Source organism: Dermacentor silvarum, chromosome 1 (genome assembly GCF_013339745.2).
Source record: "Dermacentor silvarum isolate Dsil-2018 chromosome 1, BIME_Dsil_1.4, whole genome shotgun sequence".
NCBI classification, from domain to species: domain Eukaryota; kingdom Metazoa; phylum Arthropoda; class Arachnida; order Ixodida; family Ixodidae; genus Dermacentor; species Dermacentor silvarum.
In genome coordinates, this window is record NC_051154.1 from 356,015,518 (window position 1) to 356,039,592 (window position 24,075).

Genomic DNA, 24,075 nt, shown 5'->3' on the forward strand with positions numbered 1-24,075 from the left:
GCACAACGCGATACCACCGCATACAAGCATAAGTTACCATGCCTTGAATGTGCTTGAAGAACAAGTCACCGTTCCGCCTCGCTCCAGCGTAATGATTCCGTCGGCACCGAAGTGCCTGCAGACATGAGGGCGTCATTGAGGGCGATCATCACTTACTGCTCGACCGTGAAATTTGCGTCGCTAGAGGCATAGCTGAGCTACGTGCAGGGAAAGCAACGGTGAGCTCACGAACTTCAGCCCCGAATACAAGCACATTAACAAAGGCACCACGGTCGCCTACATCGACGAAATAGTACAAGCCAGCAGTGCTTTCGCCTTCACGGATTCCAGTGCACCCGCAACGACGACTATAATACCTGAACCAACTTTCGACGTCAATCAGAACCTTCCCAGGCAAAGACAGAACGACTAAAAGCTCTGCTCCTGCAATACAAGGATTGCTTCTCGTCGTCGTCAAAAGTTCGACAAACCCCTGTCGCCAAGCACCAAATCATAACCGACGAAAATGCCCGCCCATTGCGTTAGAGCCCGTACCGAGTTTCGGCGCGCGAACGCGAGGCCATAAGGCGAAGTCGACGAAATGCTACGCGACGACATCATCCAGCCGTCCAAGAGTCCGTGGCGTCCCCGTGGTGTTAGTGAAGAAGAAGGATGGAACCCTACGTTTCTGCGTCGATTATCGTCGCCTCACAAGGTCACGAGAAGGACGTATACCCCCTCCCACGGATTGACGACGCCTTGGATCGACTGTACAATGCAAAGTATTTTTCGTCGATGGACCTCAAAACCGGCTACTGGCAAATCGAAGTCGACGAGAGGGATCGGGAGACGGCCTTTATAACACCAGACGGACTGTTTGAGTTCAAGGTCATGCCGTTTGGTCTTTGCTCGGCACCTACGACTTTCCAACGCGTCATGGATACAGTACTGGCAGGCTTGAAGTGGCAGACTTGCCTCGTCTATTTGGACGACGTCGTTGTGTTTGCCTCAAGCTTCGGAACACCTGCGGCGCCTTGAAACAGTTCTTCAAGCAATCAAAACCTCCGGACTCACGTTAAAGCCAGAAAAGTGCCGCTTCGCGTATGAGGAGCTCTTGTTTTTGGGCCACGTCCAACAAGTCTGGAGTGCGCCCCGACCCTCAAAACTGCGGCCATCTCCAACTTTCCTCTGCCCGCTGACAAGAAGGCAGTGCGTAGATTTCTTGGACTGTGCGCCTATTACAGGCGCTTCGTCAAGGATTTTTCACGGATCGCAGAGCCACTGACGTATCTCACGAAGGCCGACGTCGAGTTCAAGTGGGAGACGCCGCAACTCGAAGCATTTGAAGAACTGAAGCGACGCCTGCAATCGCCGCCAATACTTGCGCATTTCGACGAAAACGCCGATACCGAAGTCCACCCGACGCAAGCAGCGTAGGACTCGGCGCCGTGCTTGTGCAGAGGACTGATGGACTAGAAAGGGTTGTAAGTTACGCTAGCCGGTCGCTATCGAAGGCGGAAGCAAATTATTCCACAACAGAAAAAGGATGCCTCGCCATCATCTGGGCTACATCAAAGTTTCGTCCCTACCTCTATGGCAGGCCCTTTAAAGTTGTGAGCGACCACCACGCCTTGTGTTGGCTAGCTAATTTGAAGGATCCTTCAGGTCGCCTCGCACGATGGAGTCTGAGACTTCAAGAATTCGACATCACCGTCGTTTACAAGTCCGGGCGAAAGCACTCTGACGCCGACTGCTTGTCTCGCGCCCCCGTCGAACCGCCGCCACAGGACGACCAGGATGACGACACTTTCTTGGGACCAATCAGTGCCGACGAATTCGCCGAACAACAGCGAGCCGACCCGGAACTAAGGAGCCTTGTAGACTACCTGGAAGGCAAGACCGTCATTGTGCCGAAGGTGTTCAGGCGAGGATTGGCGTCGTTTTTCTTGCAAACGACATTCTCCTAAAGAACTTCTCGCCTCTCCGAGCCAACTACCTCCTCGTGGTACCCTCAGCATTGCGTCCAGAGGTTCTGCAAGCTCTCCATGACGACCCAACGGCTGGACATCTCGGTTTTTCACGCACTCTCGCGAGGATTCAAGAAAAATACTACTGGCCCGCCTCTCTGCCGACGTCGCCCATTACGTAAGGACATGCCGAGACTGTCAGCGACGCAAAACACCGCCGACAAGGCCAGCCGGACTTCTACAGCCAATCGAGCCACCTCGCCGACCGTTCCAGCAGATCGGGATGGACTTACTGGGCCTTTTCCGACGTCGACGTCCGGAAATAAATGGATCGTCGTCGCTACGGACTACCTCACCCGCTACGCCGAAACAAAAGCCTTGCCCAAAGGCAGTGCCGCCGAGGTAGCCCGATTCTTCGTTGAGAACATCCTCCTGCGTCACGGTGCCCCAGAAGTCCTCATCACCGACAGAGGCACGGCCTTTACGGCAGAACTAACTCAAGCCATCCTGCGGTACAGCCAGACAGCCATCGCCGCACCACCGCCTACCACCCGCAGACGAATGGCCTCACCGAGCGCCTAATAAGACCATCGCCGACATGCTGGCAATGTACGTCGACGTCGAACACAAGACGTGGGATGCCATCCTTCCGTACGTGACCTTCGCATACAACACGGCCGTGCAAGAAACGCACATGGCGCCGTTCAACCTGGTCTACGGAAGGAACCCGGCAACGACGCTTGACGCCATGCTACCAGACGTCGCTGACGAAGAAAATCTCGACGTTGCCACTTATTTGCAGCGTGCCGAAGAAGGTCGACAGCTCGCCCGACTGCGCATCAAGAACCAGCAGAGACCGACAGCCGACACTACAACCTTCGACGACGCTACGTCGAGTACCAGCCCGGTGACCGTGTTTGGGTCTGGACTCCGATACGCCGACGAGGACTTAGCGAGAAGCTGTTACGTCGCTATTTCGGACCATATAAGATCACCCGACGTATTGGCGCACTGGACTATGAGGTCGTGCCAGACGGCATTTCGCAATCACAGCGGCGCCGGGCACGACCTGAAGTCATCCACGTGGTGCGTCTTAAGCCTTTCTACGCCCGCTGACAAACTTAGGTATTTTGTTATTTTGTTATTGTTTTTTTTTGTTATTTTGTTTATTACGCATGGTTTTGTTTTCGCTTTCGTGTTTGTAGTCGGGATGCTTTTTAAGGGGAGGGTATTGACACGTACACATGTTATCTTTCACTGGTGGCCGCTTTCAACATTGGCTGACAAATGTTAAACGTTATCGCTCGGCGCAGGACGCGCCTGCATTGGAAGCTTCTCGGACGTTATCGATGCTTCTATCCGTCGTCTGTGGTCACCGACGCCCATGTAATCTGATTGTATGAGCGACGCGAATTGTCTAGAACTTTCTGGAAGACACGCGGGCATCAGGATTAATCTGGAACCTTCGATGACTCAGGTATAAAAGCCGACGCGTTTCGCAGCTGATCAGATTTTCGACGATCGCCGACTGTTTCGCCGCTATCGTTGTGCTTTGAGTGTACCTTGCTTTGTGGGCACAGGTTCGCCCAATAAACAACCAGTTTCGTCGTACACGGTTTTACGACTGTTTTCTTCAGCGTCACTACTACGTGACAATATCATAAGAAGCCAACAAACAATAACACCAAGGACAACATAGGGGAAATTACTTGTACTTATTAATTGAATTAAAGAAATGATGAATTAATGAGGATGAAAAACAACTGTCCGCAGGTGGGGAACGAACCCACGTCTTCGCATTACGCGGGCGATGCTCTCACCATTGAGCTACCGCCGATCCGTTTTTCCATCCACTTTCTGGGTATTTACGTTTTACAACTAGAACTAACCCTGGGAGTGTTAGCCAGCGCGACCACTCAAAACCTAAGACGGATGTGGAACATCATTTCTGCCGCAGGCGTCACGAGCACGTGATCTTTTTGGGTGATGGCAACTTGTCAATAAACCCACATATGCTACCTACAGGCGCTGGCTAACCTCCCAGGGTCTATTCTAGTTGTAAAACGTAAATACCCCAGAAAGTGGATGGGAAAACGGTTCCGCGTAGCTCAATGGTGAGAGCATCGCACGCGTAACGCGAAGACGTGGGTTCGTTCCCCACCTGCGGACAGTTGTTTTTCATCCATTTTCATTTTCATTAATTTATCACTTCTTTAATTCAATTAATAAGTACAAGTAATTTCCCCCATGTTGTCCTTGGTGTTATTGTTTTGGCTTCTTATGATATGCTTATTTCAAAAAATTGGGCCCCTCGGTTCCCTTGCTTGTCGTTCACTACATAACGAGGGCTCGAATCCGGCAACAATGATGCCTGTAGGTAGCATATGTGGGTTTATTGACCAGTTGCCATCACCCAAAAAGATCACGTGCTCGTAACGCCTGCGGCAGAAAGGATGTTGCACATCCGCCTTATGGTTTGTGAGTGGTGGGCGCTGCCTAACACTCCCAGGGTTAGTTCTAGTTGTAAAACGTAAATACCCCAGAAAGTGGATGGGAAAACGGTTCCGGGGTAGCTCAATGGTGAGAGCATCGCACGCGTAATGCGAAGACGTGGGTTCGTTCCCCACCTGCGGACAGTTGTTTTTTTCATCCGTTTTCATTTTCATTAATTTATCATTTCTTTAATTCAATTAATAAGTACAAGTAATTTCCCCTATGTTGTCCTTGGTGTTATTGTTTTGGCCTCTTATGATATGCTATAATATATATATATATATTATATATATATATAAAGGAAAGGCATTGCAGGGCAGTTAACCAGACGCACGTCCGTTTTTCTACTCTTCACTAGAAGAGGGTGTATGGGATGAAAAGGGAGAGAGGGGAGGTAGAGCACAGTGGCACGCACATTTAAAGGTTCGCACCACGTCTACACACAGTCGTCAAGACCTCTCGCCTTCAAGTATTACAACAGCGCTTTCGTCGCTTTCTGTGCCATCGACGCGTACGGCCATGCTCGAAGGATCTTCATTTCGGAAAATGGTCTACAGTCCAGCCGGTTCACTGCTGTCCGGAGAGCTTGACGCTCGACGTCGTACTAGAGACAGAGACGAGAAGAAAAGGAACCGAGAGGCCCGACTTTTATTAATCATATCATAAGCTTACACTTAGGACTAATGTTAAGAGACAGGAAGAAAGCGGTGTGGATCAGAGAACAAACGGGGATAGCCGATATTCTAGTTCTAAGCGGTAGAAATGGAGCTGGGCAAGCCATGTAATGCGTAGGATGGATACCGGTGGACCATTAGGGTTACAGAATGGATACGAAGAGAACGGAAGCACAGTCGAGGTCTGCAGAAAACCAGATGGGATGATGAAGTTAGGAAATTTGCAGGCGCAACTTGGAATACGCTAGCGCAAGACAGGGGTAATTGGAGATCGCAGGGAGAGGCCTTCGTCCTGCAGTGGACATAAAATAGGCTGAGATGATGATGATGATGATGATGTATTTCCAATTATGACTTTTAGATGAGATGGTACATGTAATTGGTTTTTTGAACTATTAAACAATGAGAAATATATCATCCAGTGGTTTTCACGTATATAGTGACCACAGGGACGCCCTTATGGTCGCTACGGTACACCGTCATATGGTGCACGGCAAAGGTTGGCACGTTCTTCATAAACACGTCACCAACGCCGCGCGCATTCGCTGCGAACGCGGGCAAAACGCCGCCGCCGTCGACAACAGTTGTGCGCGTTATTTGTGTGACCGCAAACAACCGCTGTCAAAACGCTGGCTTCGTGACGGAATGGCTAAACGCCGTTGTCGACACTGTTAGGGGAGAGGCGGGCGAGAGCCCAGACAGAGAGAGTCGGCGACACAGGCGGCAGACGCCGGCAGGCGGCGCGCATTCGCCGCAGTGGGCTAGACACCCGCAGTCTAGGGTGCCTCCATGCCCTCCTCCCCACCGCTTCCCCTCCACTGGGAAGTCACGTTTGCTCTCCGCCGTGCGTTCGCTCCCTGTTAAAGCGTGCGTCCCTTGCCCGCGGCCTTTCACTCGCACATAAGTCGCTTTTGCTCTCCGCCGTGCGTACGCTCCCCGTGAAAGAGCGCGTACCTAACCCTCGCGTGTTTTCACTGGCGCATAAGTCGCGTTTGCTCTCCGCCGTACGCTCTCTCCCCGTGAAAGCACTCGTCCCTTGCCCTCGCGCACTTTCACTCGCACATGAGTCGCTTTTGCTCTCCGCCGTGCGTACACTCCCCGTGAAAACGCACGCCCCTCGCCCTCGCGCGATTTCACTCACACATAAGTTGCGTTTGCTCTACGCCGTGCGTACGCTCCCCGTGAAAGAGCGCCTACCTCAAGCTCGCGCGCTTTCACTCGCGCATAAGCCACGTTTGCTATCCGCCGTGCGTTCGCTCCCCATGATGGCGCGCGTCCCTCGCCCTCACGCGCTTTCACTCGCACATAAGTAGCGTGTACTCTCCGCCATGCGTTCGCTCCCCGTGAAAGCTGGTGTCCTTTGCCCTCGCACGCTTTCACTCGCGCATAAGTCGCGTTTGCTCTCTGCCGTGCGCTCGCTCCCCGTGTAAGCACGCGTCCCTCGCTCTCACGCGCTTTCATTCGCACATACAGCATACGGCCAATGAGAGTCTTTTCTATTGCCGGACGCGACCACCGAAGAGTGAGCCTTAAAAGCTTTGCTGTAAAAAAATAAGATGTATACAAAAATACTAGACAAAAACATGTACAGCATACCTCAAATAATCAAGCATAAATCAAGCAGGCTAGGCGGCAATCTCTCAAAGCCCGTTTCAAAGGAGATCCCATTATCATCATCATCAGGTGTAAAAGAGACCCCACCGAAACAGCCACTGTCAGTAGACCAAAGGCAGAGCTGTTTCGGATGGGATCTAATGTAATAGCTTTGCGAATCGTATATATAGACACCTGTTTATTGGACCACCAACGTTCCAGGCATGAGCGACTGTTATTTACAGAATTGCTCATTGAAACCGCGAGTGGTACCTAGATATCCTCACTGCAGCAAATATTGATCTTAAAGCGCATAAGTACTTTATTGCAGCGAAGCTAAATATGGATAGGGTTTCATGTATTTTTCGTTTTGTACGTCGACAATACGCGTTTGTGAGCATGAGCCGACCCTGTAGACAGTGCAATACCGGGCAGATCCGCGGCTAGGTGTAGCATTCCTCCTCTAAAGATATTAATAATAATAATAATAATAGTAATAATAATATAATAATAATAATTTCAATTTTACGGTTAAAGTATCCTGACTTCTATCAAGAAGAATTTGATTCCATGATCAAGAGCCCGGTCCTTCTACTACAACTCCAGGCTGTCCAGACGGCCCCGACCCCGGTGACGCTAGGCCGCCCCATCCCTACGTCGGAGCGGCCCGCGATCCTGTCCCTGTAATACGGGAGCGGATTCCTTCAGGACATCAATAAAGTTCTTATCTATCTATCTATGCACGTCGACAGTACAATAGGTGAGTGTGGGCCGATCCCGGAGATAGTGCAATACCAGGCCGACCCGCGGCGAAGGTGAAGCAGACGTCAAGCACTCTGCCACTAATGACAATAATATTAATAATAATGATAAAATATAATAAATCAAGATGCATTGGTTCCAGTCGATGTGTATACCGAAATCGTTTGTTTACAGCCCATGGACACATGAGCAAGGCATTGCTGTAAATACAAAGGACAAAATGTATCTACAACATGAAACCTTGACTCGCAAGATGACAATGCCACCGACTGTGGGGATGTCTGGGCAGTACAAATGAAAGAATGAACTGTGATATCCACTGGGTCTATATCTCCAGGCACATACACGTGTGATATGGAGAAGTTCAAGGACACGCACGTTGCATGGGCGGTGATCACACCACCCCTGTGATCGTTGCAGACTTCATTGTGGACATTTCAAAACTGGACAAGAAATGGTTCACTCAGTTTGTGCTAAAAGAGTTTGGTTTGAAGTGCCCTATACCACCAAGTCATTGAATGAATTCACAACAACGGTCTGTACAGATATAACTTTGGCCAAGAATCTGTCTAAGGTTGTAACCGAACCAATCAGTGTACATCAGCGTAATCACAAAGCAATAGTCACTACCATTGCCAAATGATGAAAATAAGTCACGTACCCTTGTCTAACCCTATGTGGATGTGTTACCCTTCGCTGCTCTGCATCCACTTGAACCAGTGGAATGGCTACTCAATATCTAAGCAAAGCTTTATTGTATTCTTTATCGAGTTTGTTGGATCCTTTTGGTGGGATTCTCGCCGAGGGAGGTGGGCCGACCCCGGCGACAGTGTAGCAGTAGAGTGGGTCGAGCCTTGATAGTGCAATAAAACTGGGTTGCTCCTGAAGAGTGTTATCCGCGGAAGTCACGTGGGTTGTGTGGTGCGGTGCGTCTCCAACCATTGCTGTTTTGCCGGAAATGCAGGTATTTGCTATAATGCAATATACGAATCTATAAGGCACAATAGTTCTGCGATGGGAAAATAAGGTGAACAATTGCTTGCGCGTATAGAAAAATAAAATTCCACGCATCGTGTTTACCTTTTCATAGAAATTACACTAAACGTATGAATAGTGTCGAAACGTTGACTCGAACAAGTGCGTCAGGTCTGCGATTGTTTTATGCTTAGATTTTTTTATCGCAATATTTCTTATGCGACGGAGTGCTTGAAACTCACTATTGCCCCTCCGCCGTGGCTCGTCCCGGTATTGCAATAGCTCTCTGGTAAAAGTAGCCCGTAACGAATTGGAAAAAATATTGCGGCGGAACAAGTCTCACGATAATATTGTAGCGAAATGACACATCTGTTAACTTTCGGACGCATCAGCTCACCAGGGAGACGACGATGAAGGGGACGAGCTCCAGCAAGAACACTGTATATCGGCGGGTAATGCAACGATGAGAGGTATCATTCGAAAACAAGGTTATTAACTTGGTATTACTTAGATTTACACTGTACACATATAACATACAAAACGATGTCATTCGGTCGTCGGCCACCTGCCTGACTGGCCTGGTCTCCCGTGGGGAGTGCACTGTGGGCTGCGGTCCCTTTTCACGAAAGATTCAGAGCCCTTCCTCAAATAGGTTTTAACAGCATTAAAGGGACACGCGGACCATTGTGAGACGCACGCTTCTCCAACAATCGCCTACTCTGACCAATCAGGCAAGCCGACATGATCCAATAGGGCCATAGTTGAGGCGACCAGAAGTGTTCTCAAAAGCACCACGCACACAACAAAACTAAGCGTGACTAATGAATCACTCTCCCCTGATGGACAGTACAGCCGAGCAGGAAACGACCCCGCGAAACGCACACACCCTCGTCTTCACCTGTTTCGGGATACCTAAAGGTCGGCCTCTTCAGAACAGTCTGGACGGCGCGCACACAAAGTGAATGTCAGGTACGACTGCGTCATTCCCGCGCAAATGCTGCAGTCGCCCGCCGCTAGTTTTCGTGTTTGCACGCCTCGGACACCGCTCTCTGCCCGGATCCCCCGCATCGAGGAAGACCCCACAGCCACAGAAATAAAACGGTGCCCGCGTAATACTTTCTTCGCGAGAATGTCGACGTTATTGCGATTAGGATTGGGGTAATGTGGCGACACACCGTATTGTCGCCGCAGAGACGCGCCAGGTTTGAGACGTGTATGCAGTCTGTCTCGTCTCTCGCGCATCTAGTGACGCGCCCGCGAATTCTGCGCGTGGCGCATGTGTAAATACGGACCACAAATTGCAGCGCCTAGGCAGCCGTCATACTTTGTTATGAGATGATGGTGAGGGACTACGGGAACGGCGCTGGTGGCAGCGGCCCAGACCGTGTTTACGGTTGTCAGTCAATGTCATTAGGCGGTTGTAGATAATCGTAAGACATGCCGAAATGAGGTGTTCGAGCGAGGTATACGTCAGTGTTTACATTTTTTGCCGCCAATGGAGCAATACCGCGAAATAAAACACAATGTAACGGCGCACCCGTGCGCAATACCTGTGACTCTAGTGCACACGTACACTAGCGGCGCTATCGCGCAGTCTCAGTGGCAAAGCAAGCAATTTATATCAGGCTCGTCGTTCAGCGCAGCGCATGTCGCCGAACATTACGCAATAATCGCCATCAGCTGTTCGTGCATCGTTAAAGATCGGATAGGATGGATGGATGGATGGATGGATGGATGTTACACCGGTTATCCATCCTACGCATTACGTGGCCTGCTAAGCTCCATTTTTTTTCTTCTTATTGTCAACTAGAATGCCAGTTATCCCTGTTTCTCTCTATCCACACCACTCTCTTCCGTCTCTTAACGTTAGGCCTAACATGTTTCATCCGATCGCTCCTTATGCCGTCCTTACTTGTTCTCGAGCTTTTTTGTTAACCTCTAAGTTGCCCCATATTTAGCACCGGTAGAGTGCAATAATTGTACACTTTTTTTTTCAACGACAGTGGTAAGCTCCAAGTCAAGATTTGGTAGTGCCTGCCGTGGCACTTCAACCAATTTGAAATTTTATTCTTCTGTAAATTTCTTTCTCATGATCAGGGTCCTCTCTGAGTAATTGACCTAGATAAACGCGCTCGTTTATTGACTCTAGAGGCGACTGGCGATCCTGAATTCTTGTTCCCTTGCCAGGCTACTGAACATTATCTTTGTCTGTGCATACTAATCTTCAACCCACTCTTACACTTTCTCGGTTAAGGTCCTCAACCATTTGTTGTTATCTATCCCCATTGTTGCTGAATGAGAATGTCAACTGCAATGTAAACCGAAAGTTACTGAGATATTCGCCGTTGATCCTCACTCCTAAGCCTTCCCAGTCTAAGAGCTTGAATACTTCTCTAAGCATGCAGTCAATAGCATTGGAGAGATTGTGTCTCCTTGCCTTAACTCTTTCTTATTAGGTAACTTCAACTTTTATTATGTGGAGAACCAAGGTAGCTGTGGAATCCTTTTGATATTGCCAAGATATTCACGTAGCCTACTGTGCTCCTGGATACCAAGAGAAGGGAAGCGCAGTCGAGGATGGCAAAAACAGGTGGGTGATGAAGTTAGGAAATTTGCATGCGCAAGTTGGAATCAGCTAAGGGAAGACAGGGGCAATTGGAGATCGCAGTGAGAGGCCTTCATCCTGCTGTGGACATAAATATAGGCTGATAATGATGATAAATCCAAGTTTTGTGTTCACACGCTCGGCCCATACAGTAACAGATGAACAGCTTGTGCGCATGCAGTCATGTATAATTTTGAGTATTTCGCCGGCCTTTCCATTTAAGAGGATAGTAATAAATACGTGACGTGTGCCTGGCTCGAAACACTTCATTTTTACTTCTGTCACGATTCTCTACAACGCCGTTTTTGAAATTTTGGCACTTAAGGGAACCATTAAAGAGCAAGTTGATTGCTTTTATTTACTGATTGAATATCAGTCGCTAAACCGTTACTCTAAACAACGTTCACTTGGTCTTAAAACGTAGAATAACCCGTGTTTCTTTTTTAGCTTGGTGCACGACAGCTGGGAGACCCTGTACAATCGACATTGTATTTCTTTGTTTAAAGTGGCACTCTCCATTGCTAAAAAATTGAAAAGACACGGCTTCTAGCTCCATCGCTTTCCTATCCTGCCTTTGGCTTCGTAGAATTCCTTTCATTTTAGTTCATTAAACACGGTGCTGGCTTATATATCAGCTGCAGAACGCGACTTTATCCAATCGCTTCTTAAAGGGCCCCCAAAACCACTCAGAGGTCGAAATTTAGTTGTGGTGTTGCAGTTGTGCACGGGTCTACAACGAACACGTAGCCGCGAGAATTTTTCGAAATGGTGCAGTAATAGCTGAGTTACACGCGTTTGATGATCGAAAAACGGCCCTCACTCGTTTCGCTCTTTAAAATTTAATTATGGGTTTTACGTGCCAAAACCAGTTCTGATTATGAGGCACGGCGTAGTGGGGGACTCCGGAAATTTGGACCACCTGGGGTTCTTTAACGTGCACCTAAATCTAAGTACACGGGTGTTTTCGCATTTCCCCCATTGAAATGCGGCCGCCGTGGCCGGGATTCGATCCCGCGACCTCGTGCTCAGCAGCCCAACACCATAGCCACTGAGCAACCACGGCGGGTTGGTTTCGCTCTTTCCTTCGCTACTCCTCATCGGCTGGTCTCCCCTCCTCGCTGAGTGCTTCTCGAAAGGTCACGGGACATACGTCATCGCCAACGCGCTTCTCAAAGCACTGCTTACTTCCGGTTAGGCACGTCCACGCTAGCGGCACATGTACCGACGGCGAACCGGCCGCCAATGCCGTAGGACTTCTGCCGCGCGGGAGGTTCCAAAGTAGACGGCAGTTCGGCGGCGCCCCGCCCGCTGCCCGATCAATGGGCCAATCGACGACCGCGAAGCCGCGCGTCTCCGACACCGGCAACGAAAACATCGGCTATCGCTCAGCTGCTTTGCACGGCTACCGCCGGTAGACGACGGTACAGTAACGACGGGCGACGGTAACGACGGTAACGACGGGCTCGGCTATGCTCGCATCGCCGCCGACGGTGTATTTTTCTTCTTTGTGTACAATTATTGCGAAGAGCGATAACAGCGATAAGAAAATGTTGCGGCTTGTGAGCGTCGGTATTTAATTTCGAAGCGCCCGTCCCGTTTTAGCTTTGAAGTGAACCAGAAATAGCCTAGCAACGATATCGGCGCCGTCGAGCGATCAGCGGCGGTGAGGCTGCCGCACAAATGAGTCCCGGTCTCATCCTCTCTACGTACGGCGAGGAAATCTCGCTGTTCGCGAGCAAAAACCGCTGCGAATGGCGGCCCACGATTGGCAAACGGCGTGCGACGAGTTACCGCGCCGGTAACGGGGACGTGGACTCAGCGCTTCTCGGCTACCCGCTTTTGCTGCGGTGCAAAGCCCGTGTTATGCTAGCGTGCCGCTATAGACCCTTTGTTTGCGCGCACGTCTGGAAAGGCCAACACTGTCGTACTCTCTTCGCGCAGCTAATCAGACCGCTAAGCACGACTGTGTTGGAACGCGAGCGATTTGGCACTTGCGTTGCGGGCTGTAATTACCGATTCGCAAGGGCGCACAAACGAGCAACACGACGAGAAAGAAGAAAGCGCGCGTACCTGCTAGCAGACTAACCGGAAGTCGTAGGTTCTTGTTCGACCAATGGGACATTGCTTCCGCAGTTGACATCACCACCATTCCCCCTACTGACATCGTGACGACCGCTGTTAATACCGGAAAGGCGAGGGGAGGAGGACGGCATTGTTTTCTTTTTTTTTATTTTGTGGCACTTCCGCGGCGCGTAGCGCTGCAGCCTTTGCATCGTTGATCGTGACGGCATTCTGAACTCGATGCGCGTGTTTACTTGAAATGTCAAAAATATCTGAGGTGGTTTAGGGGCCCTTTAATTCCAGGTGCATTACTGTTTTCTTTAGTAGCTATGGCCGAAGCGCAATATTGTACGCAGTAAGTCATACGCAGTTTCGTTTTGTGTCGGTTGGATAAACATGAATTGAACAGAATGAGGTAACTTAATTCGTCGAGGAGGTATAGTGTTCACAGGTTTTCAAAAGTGAAAGGTGACACACTATTTCTTCGCCCTCCTTGCTTTTTAGAGCGCAGGCCTTAGACGTCCGTTCCTTCGGCGTTCCCTACCTCCAAAAGAACTACTTCTTGGACAAGTTGGCGCAGATATTTCCTAGGTAACCTTGTCTGTGGCGCGAAATGCATTTTGTGAAAAGGGGACAGAAGAGAGGAGACAGTGAAGCGCCAAAACTACGAACTGTTTAATGACAGCATCAGATCATACAGAAAGAAAGTTAACTTCCGCGCGTGCGCAGAGAGCCAAGGTATGACATGGAACGACATGGTCGTGATAACATTTTATCAAGACAGCACATTTCTGCAGAATATAATGTGATGGATGTGTCACTAACACAATCAGACCCTTTCTTTTTAATAAAGAAAGCTTCCAACAACTCCCTCGAAGTTTTGTCGCCACTTTTGCCCAGAATCGACACTTGCTTAAAGCGTGGCTCACAGTGACAGGACTTACAGTGCGCAGGAAGATGCGCATTGTCACACTTGCCAATACTATTAGCATGCTCCCTCAGTCTGTCATTAATGCAAACGTCCCGTTTGTCCAATGTACGACCTACCGCAGTCTAGGGGTATTTCATAGACCACCCCTTCCAAACAGCTCCTGACAGGGTTGGTGTGCTGCTTCTGGCTGCCTCGCGGCCCATCGCGTGTGTACGAGGGCATAATTGAGCCAATTTGTTGGGAGCTGAAAAAAACAACGGGAATGCCATATCTGGTAGCCACCTTCTTGAGGTTATGGCTCAAACGGTGAACATATGGGACTGCCTCTGGCTTAACCCGCTCCCTTTCCTGCGAAGTGCGCCTTCACATTGGCAGTGGAGGCTTTCAACTTTTGTAGCAGGGACTCAATCACAGAATTAAGACAGACTTAGGGAAGCCAGCCCTTAACAGTATTAACAAGCTGATGCGAAACTCGCCTGCATCATATTACACATGACTTGCGCAGAGCCGATTCAGGCAAAGTAAGGCGATTCCACGCTTCACAGTCTTAGAGTGCGCTGAGTCGTACTGCAACAATTATTTTTTACCTCGAGGGGTGTAGGCACAGCAAACGTGATCACTCAGAAGTGTTAGGTTAAGGTCTAAAAACTGCAACGTACTGTCCTTCGGAAGCTCATTAGTAAATGTGAGTCCTTTTGCGTTTACTCTAAAAACTTGTATATCTGCTCAACCATTCCATCGCACGGCAAAGGGCACCTATTGTCAATAACAACTAAAAAATCATCAACGTATCTAAAAACTTTAAGAACATTGCGATGAGATGAAGTAAAACACATTATAGTGCTTGGTCAAAGTAAGATAAAAAGATGTCACATAAGATGGTGGGTGTTACACGTGAAACCAATGCAATGCCCTTTTTCTGCAAGAAAATTCCATGCTCAAAGAAACAAAGGTGCGGTGAGGTAAGCTTCCAAGAGGGAAACAAAAATGGTCACCGGGAAAAAAGATAAACCATCAACAAGTGTCGACATATATATATATATATATATATATATATATATATATAATCACCGTCCAATTGCACTTCGTAGAGATGTTAACCAGCAAAGCTGAAACGCGCGGCCCCGGTGTTTAGGACTGGATTAATCATGATGGTTCATTAAAGTATTCCTCAATTATTGGTTACGCCTTTGTGTTTCTTAATGAGGTTACACGCGGCGTTCGGCTGCGACGGAGGAGAACGACCTCACTGACTGTATGCCAGCAGTCCGCTGTTGCCGCTAGCGATTCTTCGAAAGTTAATTACTTCAGAAGCAATCAGTCTGTTACACAAGACAAATCAACGGCTCATACCCCCTTAAGCAATGGCTCATACCCAGTAGTTTTAAACGCGGCCTCCCCATAACTACGACAGAAGAGAAGTGAAATTCTGCACTGGAATGATTAGTGGCAACGGAAAAAGACGACGCGAACGCTGGGAGCAGTGGCACGAGCGCGTGCCGAGCACGATCGCAACACGAGGGGCGTCAAGGAGCCAGCTGCGGAGAAGACGACGCTCGAGCCAATGCTGACGATGAAAGTTTATATACAAAGGCGATGGACCGACGCTTTTTCGTTTCGCCCAGTCATATAAAGCTTCGCTTTAATATATACGCGTCTTAATCGTTTTGCACGATGGGTGGGTGCCGTAGCGCTAACCTGTACCGAATACAGTGAAAGCCGAGCTGGACCGTAGCAGCTGGGGAAGCTCGTAAGCGTAGACGTGAGTGAGTGAGTGAGTGAGTGAGAAAAAAATTATTGAAACCAAATAAATAAATGAAAGCATGCACGCTGGTTGGGGCCCCTATTCCAGGGATCCACGGGCACGAGTGGATCACTGGGCTTGGTCCAGAATAGCCAATTGGCTCTCCCGGCCCTCGTCCGCAAGCCACGCCTCCCACTGCTTATTCCTCATGAGTGGATGTTTCTGTATTATTGGGCTGTCTATGTGACGAGACCTTCTCGGACACTCCCATGTGATGTGTTTTAATGAGGGTATGTCTGTGCACTACCGTCACTCGGCAATGAACCTCGTGGGGTGTATTCTGTGTAGATGGTGCAGGTTGGGGTATGTATTCGTCTCAATACGACGCCAGTCCCTCTTCTGCTGGCTGTTTAAGTTCGAGTGAGGATGTCCAAAACGTCTCCGCTGTTCCTTTGCTGTAAAAGCATGTCACGAGAATTCAGTGAAAGGTCGTCGCTGGGCCCTGCCGCGTCTAGGACGTTTAAACATCCAGCAGTACGGTCTGCCCTCGCGTTCCCTGCTAGTCCCTCATGTGCAGGACACCATATGATAGCGTGGTGCCCTTCTAGTTCATCACCCAAAAATTTTATTATTGACTGGGGTGCCGTCCCATTTAGAACAGGCGGCAAGCTGCTTGGAGTCGGATAATATGACAGCCGAATGGCGTGCGCACCCGAGAAATGAGAACTCATTCGGGTGCTTGCGAAATACGCAAGAAAGAAGAACTGGGTGTTAATCACTCTGACACTCGACGGGGCGCCGATTCGAGAAGTGGAGACACCAGAATATTGGGGATGTGGATACAGCGCAGAATGATGGAACAAGAAAGACACACTCTTCAAATACTAACGGCGGTCACAGGAAACGTTGCCAGGGTGATACTGAGAGTGGCAAGAAGCTGACACGGCCCAACTGAAGGAGAGACCATCAACCTGATCCACGAATTCGTAATCAGCCGGATCACATACGCCCTTCCGTATCAGGCCTTGACGAACCATGAGATAATACAGGTGGAAGGGGGTTTAATAACGTTGGACGGCATGCGGAAGGATTGCACGGCGGGCACAAAGACAGTCTCAGCCGGCGTCAGCAGCTCGTGATTACGCTCGCACCTCCAGCCACGACAGTCCCACTGCTGCGGTCGTTGCTTCATCCTCACTACAGTACCCCGGTGGCGAAGGGAAGCCATCCTGGCGACTAAAGGCGACGTGAAAATTAGGGGGGTCATGATATGGCTTGGGGCGGCTCACGTGGACCAACTGGCGGCCAAGACAACGCTTGTCGGAGGCTGTGTTGACCGGCTCATTGACATAGGTGACGGAAGATAGGCACACGATGACGCGATAAGGGTCTTGGTAAATGGGGGGCAAACTTAAAAGTCAGGCCAGGGGAATGAAACGGTATACCAAGTTAATAAGCCCAGTTTTTCGAATGATACCTCTCATCGTTGTCGTACCTGCCGCTGTACAGTTGCTTCTGCCGGAGCTCTTCCCCCTTCATCGTCGTCTCCCTGGTGAGGTGATGCGTCCGAAAATTAACAGCTGCGTAACTTCGCTACAATGTTATCGTAAGACGTGTTCTGCCGCAATATTTTTTTTTTCAATTCGTTACGGGCCACTTTATCAGAGAGCGATTGCAATGCCGGACGACCCACGGCGGAGGGGCAACTTGCGAGTTCCAAGCACTGCGTCGCATAAGAAATAATTGCGATAAAAATCAAAGAAAAAAAAAACAACCGCAGACCTGACGCACTAGTTCGAGTCTACGTTTCGCGACACTATCTTCATACGTTTAGTGTAATTTCTATGAAAGGTAAACACGATGCGTGGAATTTATTTTTCTATACGCGCAAGCAATTGTTCACCTTATTTTCCCATCGCATAACTATTGTGCCTTATGTAGATTCGTATATTGCATTATAGCAAATACCTGCATTTCCGGCAAAACAGCAATGGTTGGAGACGCACCGCACCACACAGCCCACGTGACTTCCGCGGATATCACTGTCTTCAGGAGCGACCCAGTCTTTATTGCACCATCACCAGGCTCGGCCCACTCTATGCTACACTGTCGCCGGGGTCGGCCCACCTCCCTCGGCGAGAATCCGACCAAAAGGATCCAACAAACTTGTTAAAGAATACGTATGAAGCTTTGCTTAAATACTGAGGAGCCATTCCACAGTGTTTAAGTGAGTGACCAGCGAAGGTGTAACACATCACATAGGGTTAGACAAGGGTACGTGTATTTATTTTCATCATTTGGTAATGGTAGTGACTATTGCTTTGTGATTACTCTGAAGTACACTGATTGGTTCGGTTACAACCTTAGACAGATTATTTGCCAAAGCTAACTCTGTACATGACCGTTGTTGTGTAGTTCAATGATTTGGATTGGTATAGGGCACTACAAACCGAACTCTTTTAGCACAAACTGAGTGAACCAGTTCTTGTCTGGTTTTGAAATGTCCACAATGAAGTCTGCAACGATCATCACAGGGGTGGTGTGATCACCGCCCATGCAACGTGCGTGTCCTTGAACTTCTCCATATCACACGTGGATGTGCCTGGAGATATAGACGCAGTGGATATCACAGTTCATTCTTTCATTTGTACCGCACAGACATCCCCACAGTTGGTGGCATTGTCATCTTGCGAGTCAAAGTTTCATGAATGTAGATACATTTTGTCCTTTGTATTTACAGCAATGCCTCCTGGTCGTGGGTTTATGTGCTGTCCACAAACATTATCGGTATACCCATCAGCTGGAACCAATGCCTCTTGATTTATTTATTGAAATTATTATTATTATATTGTTACGGGGAGGCAGACACAACAGTAAAACGTATTTACAATATATTTACAAGGCGATGAAGCGCTGAAGCATATGGGCGAGAGCGCGCTAGATCCAAAAACGTCTTCTTCATCGACGCTCCTCTTTAGCAATAGTCCCGTGACAATACTATTATTATTATTATTATTATTATTATTATATTATTATTATTATTATTATTATTATTATTATTATTATTATTATTATTATTATTATTATTATTATTAATCTTTAAAGGAGGAATGCGTCACCTAACGCCGCGCATCTGCCCGGTATTGCACTGTCTCCAGGGTCGGCTCATGCTCACAAACGCGTATTGTCGACGTACAAAAACGAAAAATACATGAAACCCTATCCATATTCAGCTTCGCTGCAATAAAGTACTTATGCGCTTTAAGATGAATATTTGCTGCAGTGAGGATATTTAGGTACCACTCGCGGTTTCAATGAGCAATTCTGTAAATAACAGTCGCTTCATGCCTGGAACCTTGGTGGTCCAATAACTGGTGGCTATATATACGATTCGCAAAGCTATTTCATTAGATCCCATCCGAAACAGCCACTGCCTTTGGCCTACTGGCAGTGGCTGTTTCGGGTGGGGTCCGTTTTACACCTGATGATGATGATTTATTGGGATCTTTTTTGAAACGGGGCGGTGAGAGATTGCCGCCTAGCCTGCTTGATTTAATCAGGTATGCTGTACAGATTTTTTGTCTAGTATTTTTGTATATACATCTTATTTTGTAGCGTGAGCTACACTGGCCGAGGTTGAGCAGTTTCGCGTGGCTAGAGCCGTGCTGCGCATGCGCGAGAAGCAGTGACGTCACACGTCGCACAGCTGGCGCGCTTGGCGTTTGCCCGGCGTTGGCGCTGGGCAAACGGCCGCTGAAGCACCGTCACGGTGCTTGCTGTGGTGTGGGCGAGTGGTGGGGTTTAAGTTGGGACACGTGAACAACGTCTGTAGGGGGCGAGACGGAGGGAGAGGAAGACGCGAGAGGGCCAATCTCGTAAGTAAGATAGGTTACACGCCTTAAGACACGGTAGGGACCGGAGTACCGAGAAAGCAATTTTTCGGAGTCCAGCACTCCGAGCCGGAGTCCATAAAAGCACAAGGGCACCCGGAGTGTAGATAAAGTCGCGATGACGGGAGTCATAGCGGTGATTCTGGTGTCCTTGCGATGTAGTACGGCGATGCCGAGCTATTTGGCGTGCCTCGTCAGCTTTGGAAATGGCATCGCGGGCGTAGTCAGTAGGGAAATGGACGGCATCGGGGTTGATCGTGTCAAAAGGTAACTTGGGGGTCGCGGCCAAACAGAAGATAAAGGGTGAAAAACCAGCGGTATCATGACGGGAAGAATTGTAGGCAAACGTAACGAAGGGCAACGCAACGTCCCAGTCTTGATGGTCAGAAGAGACATACATGGAAAGCATGTCAGTTATCGTCCGGTTGAAGCGTTCGGTCAAGCCGTTGGTTTGCGGGTGGTAAGCCGTCGTAAATTTGTGTTTTGTCGCGCAGGAGCTAAGCAAGTCATCGATAACTCTGGAGAGAAAGTAGCGGCCACGGTCGGTGAGGAGTTAACAAGGGGTTCCGTGATGCAAGATGATATCATGGAGCAGGAAATCAGCGACGTCCGTAGCACAACTGGTAGGGAGGGCGCGTGTAATTGCGTATCGGGTGGCGTGGCTCGTAGCAACGGCAATCCATCTGTTTGCAGAAGTAGAGGCAGGGAAAGAACCGAGGAGGTCAAGGCCAACTCGGAAAAAAGGGTCAGACGGGACGTCAGGGGGCTGAAGGAGGTCAGCAGGAGGTATTCGTGGTTTGTTTCGGCGTTGGTACGGTTCGCAAGCAGCAACGTAGCGACGAACGGAGCGGTAAAGACCGGGCCAGAAGAAGCGACGCCGCACACGGTCGTAGGTCCGGGAAACTCCAAGGTGACCAGCTGTTGGGGCGTCATTGAGCAGCTGGTCGAGAACGCTCAAGCGCAGATGCGTAGGAATGACGAGCAACAGCTCGCGTCCCTCCGGAAGGACGTTGTAGCGATATAATGTGCCATCTTTAAGCACGAAGAGGCGAAGAAACGGATCGGGTGCTGCGGGATCCAGCTTCTGAATAAGCTCACGTAAGCTGGGATCACGCAGCTGTTCATCTCGGATGTGGTCGAAAGCGGATAGCGAGAGTATACAGGCAGGCGTGTCATCGGATGCTTCAGGGGGATCCACGGGATTGCGGGACAAACAGTCAGCGTCCCTGTGCAATCGGCCAGATTTATAATAAACAGAGTAAGTGTACTCTTGGAGCCGCAGTGCCCAGCGACCAAGACGCGCGGTGGGATCTTTAAGGGACGAAAGCCAGCAAAGTGCGTGGTGATCGGTAGTGACAGTGAAATGCCGGCCATGTAAGTAGGGGCGGAATTTGCCCACCCCCCAACCGAAATTAAGACATTCCCGTTACATGATGGAGTAGTTCTGTTCGGCTGGGGAAAGGAGGCGGCTGGCATATGCGATAACACGGGCATGCCCATTCTGATACTGGACCAAAACAGCGCCGATTCCGTGGCCGCTGGCATCGGTGCGGAGTTCTGTAGGAGCGGAGCAGTCGAAATTAGCCAGGACAGGTGGTGTAGTGAGCGACGTGATGAGGGTAGAGAAGGCGGTAGCCTGTGCAGCGCCCCAATAAAACGAGATGCCTGTCTTCAGTAAGTTTGTGAGAGGGCGTGCGATTTCCGCGAAATGCTTGACAAAACGACGGAAGTAGGAGCATAAGCCCAGAAAGCTACGAACTTCCTTTGTGCAAGTTGGAACGGGGAACTTCTGCACGGCTCGAACTTTGTCAGGGTCGGGGCGAACACCGGTGGAGTCGACAAGATGACCCAGCATGATAAGTTGCTGACGTCCGAAGTGGCACTTAGATGAATTAAGTTGCAGGCCGGCTTTGCGAAACACAGAAAGAATAGAGGAAAGTCGGTCGAGATGCGTTGCAAATGTCGGTGAAAATACAATGACGTCAAGATAACTCAGGCAAATGGACCATTTAAAACCATGTAAGAGAGTGTCCATCATGGGTTCGAAGGTGGCCGGGGCGTTGCATAAGCCGAAGGGCATGACTTTAAACTGATAAGGCCGTCCGGGGTAACAAAAGCGGTCTTCTCACGGTCCATGTCATCGACGGCTATCTGCCAGTACCCTGACCGCAGGCCGATTGAAGAAAAATACTTGGCACCATGAAGGCAATCCACGGCGTCGTCTATGCGTGGGAGCGGGTACACGTCTTTTTTGGTGATCTTGTTAAGATGCCGGTAGTCCACGCAAAACCTCCAACTGTTGTCTTTCTTTTTAACCAGAACAACAGGAGAAGCCCAAGGGCTACAGGAAGGCTCGATTATATCTTTGGCGAGCATCTTGTCGACCTCCTTTTGAATGATGTGGCGCTCAGCTGAAGAACCCGATATGGTCGTCGGTGGATGGGATGGGCATCGCCAGTGTTCATTCGGTGCTTGACAGCGCAGGTTTGACCCAGAAGACGGTCACAAAGGTCAAAGACGTCGGGATAAGAGGAGAGGAGGCGAAGGAGATCGTCAGCTTGGTGGGGCAAAAGGTCTGGAGCGATCATTTTGTTCAGGTTGGTAGGAGACATCTCGTGAAGCAGATGGGATATCGGCGGTGCACGAGTGAGCAACATCAGGTGGAGACAAGGCCGAGATAACGTACTCGTAGGAGGGCGTCAGCCTAGCGAGGGAATGCCCTGTGGGAGCACTTGTGAACGCAGTCTGAAATTCACCACAGGAAGACAAGTAAGATTGTCCCGTAGAGTTATAACAGTGTGAGGAATGCCAACACTGTGCGTCAACAGAATGGCAGTGATGGGAGCGAGCACATAGTCACCGTCAGGTACTGGTGGGGAGGGCGTCACAGCAACACAAGTCACGACTTGCGGCGGCAAACGGACGTGCTCAGCAGAACAGAGGCGGCTTGTGATCGGTCCGGGTTGATCAATTACACTTGGTAGGTCAAGTTGTACCGTACCAGCGGAACAGTCGATGAGGGCGGAGTGGGCGGATAAAAACTCAAGATCGAGGATGACATCATTGGAACAGCCGGCGGGGACGGTGAACAAAACAGAAGTTTGACGGCGGGCAACACTGACACGTGCGGTACAGAGGCCAGCTACAGGAGACGTACCACCGTCGGCCACACGTACAACAGGTAATGAGGCAGGGGTCATAACTTTCTTGAACTGCTGACGGAGGTGAGAGCTCATAACAGAAATATGGGCGCCGGTGTCAATCAAAGCTTTAACAGGTAGGCCATCCACTTCAACGTCGATCAGGTTCTGATTGGTAGGGAGCGTCAACAGAGGAATTTGAGGGCAGGTCGTTACAGCAGCGTCACCTCCAGGAGCTACAGCCGTCAGTTTTCCGAAGGAAAACGCCGGGCGTAGGACGGGGACGAGGAACGGCGTGGTGGAGGTGAACGAGAAGGCCGGCGTCGTGGTGAGGGCGAGCGGCTGTACTGGGCGGCGTTCCTAGTGTTCTCAGCAAATGTTTCTGGTTCAGTTTGGGATGGTACCTGAGGTTGAGTTCGGGGTGGATAGCGGAAGCTGGAAAAGCTTGGTCGAGTAGGCGAGGGCCAAGGACTTCGGCAGTACCTTGAAATGGGTCCAACACGTCCACATCGGAAGCAAATTGGCTTATCGTCTGGTGTCCTCCACGCATTCGGATCACGATAATTCGGAGTAGGACAGTGGCGTTGGATAGGGTTGAAGCCGGCTGAAGGGTAAAGGTCAGGACGGTTGACACAGCAGATGTTTTGAAGGCCGACGTTTGCCAGTTCTTGAGGAACAACGGATTGTATCAGTGACATGGTCGGTTGGGTATCACTGGGCTCCCCTCGCATGAAATGTGCAGGCGATGCGGCTTCGATTTCGCATCGAACGATTCGGGGGATAGTCTCCGAAGTGGAAGGCTAAGTCGTCAGACGAATGTCCTCACAGGTTGATATCACTGCCGCGTTCGGAAGGTGGGCGAAGTGGTGGGCAATACGTCGGCTTTTAGCTTCTTCGAAGCGTCGGCATTCAGTGAGAATCTCGGTGACTGCAGAAGCGTTTTTAAACACGAGCAGCTGAAACGCATCGTCCGCGATCCCTCTCAATACATGCGCGACCTTATGCGCTTCTGTCATGTTGGCGTCAAATTTCCGGCAAAGGGCCAGTACATCCTGAATGTACACTCGGCCACAAAATATTGCGGGGGGCGCGAGCGCGTGGCGAAGCGGATCTCCTGTCCTTCTAGCGGCGCACCCCTGGTGTCGAGACCGACGCTTGCGCGCATGCGCTTCCTTCCATGACTGCAAGCGTGCATGTTTCCGCGCTTGTTCCTTGCGCGCCGACGATATCCCAGTGTCGCCGCGAGGTGCCCCTCTTGCGA